Here is a 4,332-nt window from a genome sequence, read left to right as displayed (position 1 = left end):
GAGCTACAGTGGGGGTTGGCTTCAATGCTCCACTTGCGCTGCAATTGGTCGAGACGGATGACCAAGAGCAGGAAAAGGCTGCTCGTACGTAAGGTGGCATACGGTGATGGACTGCTGTATTGGGTCTATCATTCCAAGCAATGCTAACTGGGAACGAGGGAGGATCAGTGCCAGGGGAGGTTGAGCCTAGAAAGGGAAGCTGTAACAGAGCAGAACCATTGTTTCAATGAAGGCCTCCAAATGCAAATGAACATGCATACAACACAACCAGTGGCCCTGAAGGAGGCGACAGTAGTATTATTCAGCAAGGTCAACAATTTATTTGCTGTCGCTACTGAACAGCAATACCAGCATGATTGGGAAGCCCACCTCTATGTATCTGTTGGCTCCCCAAGTGGAAACAAATTGAGGTGGGCTGAATTTGGTAACTGTGAAACAGAAATTAAACACTTGAATTGTGCTGGATATCTGGGGCTGAAATTTTCAGGCCTCCTGCTCAGCTGAATCAGGGCAGCAGTGACCCAAAAACTGGGCAAAGACCTATCGCCCCATTGTCGCTATCGCAGTGGCTGCTGATTGGCCGGAGCAGCCCCGAGTCAGGTGGGAAGCCAATTTAAAATGTTAAATAGGGTCCTATCACGTACATAGGATCCCAAATCCCATTTTTGGACTGAACTGGGCAGAGTGTGTGCTGTACACCCAGACAAAGAGGAACCCAAAGATAAGTTCCGCTTTATTTTTTGTGGGTCCAAAAAGAGCAGGAATGCTCCTTCAGGCTCTACAACACAAGCTTGGGCCACTGCTGCTTTAACTCCCCCCCCACCAGAAATATTGGGACCCCCCCCCCCTACTTATTTTATGGAGGCCTGCAGGCTAATATTGCGGCAGGCCGGATCTGGATGGCTATCCCAGGGTATTCAACTCTGGCTGCTGCCCTCCGTCCCCATGCTAATGAGGCTTGGCCCTTAAAATGGACCGAGCCTCGTGCCGGAACTATCGGGTGGCCATCCGGCCGAAGTCCGCTCGGGGGTGAAAATCTACCCCCTAACGTCTAATGGAGGGAAAGTGCACACTAAATCTACAGAGGCCGAAAATCCAAGGGCCTACAATCTCAGCAATCACTCTTGGAATGCCCCACCAATGACACCGGCAGACTTTTCGGGATCAGTGAGATGTTTCCTATTTATGGCAGGGGATTTTAACTGGGAACAGGTTTTGGGCGGGCGAGAGGGTGTGGTGAGCGTCAAACCCGCCTGAATCATCAGTTTGAGGCACAGCCTATTTTTAATCTTGGGCCTCATTTACACCCCACTGACTGATTGCCCACCCGAAACAGGTGACAAGAGGCAGCTGGGCAGCTTAGGGCAGGTCAAAATTGCGGAGTCTGGAGGCCACCCACTGGCTTCGAGGTAAATCACGAGGCAGCATGGGGGCGGTCGGAGCTGTTACACAGCAGAAGCCCAGACTTTCCTTGTGGAACTTCTGTTCCTCCTGGCCTCACTAAGGAAAGTGTTTAACTTACTTTAGAGGGCACAGGAGCATAGGAACAGGAGGAGGCAATTTGACCCTTAAGCCTGTTCCACATTCAATTAAATCATGGCTGATCTGTACCTCAACTCCATTTATCCATCTTTGTCTCATATCATTTGATATTTTTACCTAATAAAAATATCTCAATCTCAGACTTGAAAATTTCAATTGTCCCAGCATCCACAACCTTTTGAGGGAGAGACATCCAGATTTCCACTACCCTTTGTGTGAAGAAGTCCTTCCTGATTTCACTCCTAAGTGGCCTCACTCTACATTTAAGATTATGCCCCCTTGTTCTGGATTCCCCCACCAGAGGAAATAGTTTCTCTGTGTCTACTCTATCAAATTCCTTTATCATTTTAAATACCTCGATTATATCACCCCTCAACCTTCTATACTCAAGGGAATGCAAGTCAAGTTTACCCAACCTGTCCTCATAATTTAACCCTTTAAGCCTATCATTTTGGTGAATCTGAGCTGTACCCCTTCCAAGGCCAATATATCTTTGCTGAGGTTCAGAGCCCAAAACTGAACACAGTACTCCAGGTAGCGCCTGACCAAGGCTCAGTACAACGGAAGCAGCACTTCCTTACTTTTGAATTTCAATCCTCTTGAAATAAAAGCCAACATTCCATTTGGCTTCTTGATTACTTTTTGAACCTGTGAACTAACTTTTAGTGATTTGTGCACGTGGACATCTAAAACCCTTTACTCCTCCACAGCTCCAACTCTCTCATCATTAAGAAAATAATAACCATTGAAGGCCTCCTCTTCTTCCTCACCAGGTTTGATTGAGTGGCACCCCACTCAGTAGGCTGTTAAAATGCCATCAAAGCCATATGGACATCATAGGGTCCTGATTACTGTATATTAATGAGGCTTCTGCCTAAATCAAGCAGGCAACTCAACCGCCAAAAAAAGGGCCCAGTTAAGATGGCGGCGGGCAGAAAGCAAGTGGCAACAGGACTTTGCACAGCTACTTTAACTGTGCACCCACCACATTCCGGCTGGACAAGGTGGGATAAAATTCTCCCAATATGCCCTTGGTCTCAGGGGTGCATCTCAGGCACACTCCTGCCTCAGGTGTCTGCAAAATGTGCTTGTGCTGTGCCCAGTCTGGATGGGATGGGAGGGGTGAGGTGGTCGGTACCCTCACAGGAAGTGAAAAGTTGTGAGGGAGTTTCATTTAAATTTGAAAAATTACTTAGCTGGTAAGTAATTTAGAGGGCCCAGGCCAAGCTCCTGGCCTGGACCGCCCAGTGGGGCTCACTTACACCAATTGATGACTTGGTACAATTGATATCATCCTGCCACCCCCTGCTGCCTGCATGACTGGGGACGCATAACCTCCGATGACCCCTCTTATGCTGCTGGTCTCAAAAACGGCAGGCAGTGGGCCAAGTAGGAATTCCCTCACAAGACCAGGTCCCACTCTGCAGTCAGAGAATATACTGTTTCATGAGAACAGTAACATTATACCATGTGAAATGCAATTCTGCTAAAGCAGAAATCTGTGTCCCTTTAAGAGCACAAAGTTTAATTGCTGCTAAATAAACACTGGGGTCATGCAGATGTTAATTTGAAAGCTGCTGATATCCTGGATCCTGGAGGGCTTCTCTGTATTTTCATACTTTTCTTTCAAGTGTGACACAGTGTGACAATTCAAGTGTGACAAAGAAGTGTGATGGACATAAAATGCACACTTCGTGTGATGTTCTCATAATATTAATAGATAGATATAACCAAGAAAACTAAAGGCAGTCTCACAATTATATGCAGAACGCACAGTGGGGAATAGTGGGTTAATGGGGGGAATTATCCCCCACGACGGGCAGGAGAGGGTCGGAGGGTTAAATTGTTAAAAATGTGAAACCCGACTCCAACCTGCCGCAAACGCACCAATTTCCGGTTTTACGGCGGCGGGTTTGGGGGCATCCGAGTAACCCGCTCTGGAGAGGCAGGTCAGTGTTTGTAATATTTAAAAGAGGCTGGGTTCCTCAGATTTTGGTAGCCATTTGAATTTAACAGCTGCGGGCTGGGTTTCCCAGGGTTTGGGAAATCTGTCAGCTGAAGGGAGGCAGGAGCTGCCAGCTCCAGCAGATAAGTGCTTTACCAGCACTGCTTGTGGGCCAGGAGGAGCAGGACTGCTCCCCCCAGGCCCCTCAAACAAATTTTCTGGCGCGATCTTTTCTTCCTCGCAATCGGCTGACCCTGCCCGCGACCCGCCGACCCCCTATTGCGATCTCTCTCCCCCGCGATCTCTATCTCTTCCCACCCCCGCGATCTCTATCTCTTCCCACCCCCCCACCCTTCCTGCTATTTCCAGGTTTGCCAATGGCCGATATGTGCCCCCGCTTCCCAATGTAATCAATTCATGAGGAAGACTGTTGGATTGAGCTGTACCATTTTGTGTATCCTCTATTTGCTCTTTATGGATCATATGGTAGTGTGTTCTAATATGAACAGACATGTCTGTTTGGGCTGCACAGGTCTGGATATAACAAGACATTTCACATTCCGAAAACATGCTTTCTGAAATGGCAAGACGTCTGTCCTAGTTAATACAGGAGTCTGTTTCTAAAACCATTCAAACACATTTTGTGATACAATGTACCAATATAGAAGAAATGTTTGGGCAGTTAAAAGATTTTATGTTTTTATTAACCAATTAAGGTGTTATTTTGTCAGTTAATGGAGACTCTAACACCAACTGGCAGAGTCAGTCCTTTTATTGCATTCCCTTGATTTTTCCCTGTGATGTCTAAATAATGAGCTCAACTAAACAATTCCAGAATGCCTGGA

The sequence above is a fragment of the Heptranchias perlo genome, chromosome 6 (assembly GCF_035084215.1).
Source record: "Heptranchias perlo isolate sHepPer1 chromosome 6, sHepPer1.hap1, whole genome shotgun sequence".
NCBI lineage: Eukaryota > Metazoa > Chordata > Chondrichthyes > Hexanchiformes > Hexanchidae > Heptranchias > Heptranchias perlo.
The sequence above is the reverse complement of the archived record's forward strand: the minus strand, read 5'-3'. Positions refer to the sequence as shown.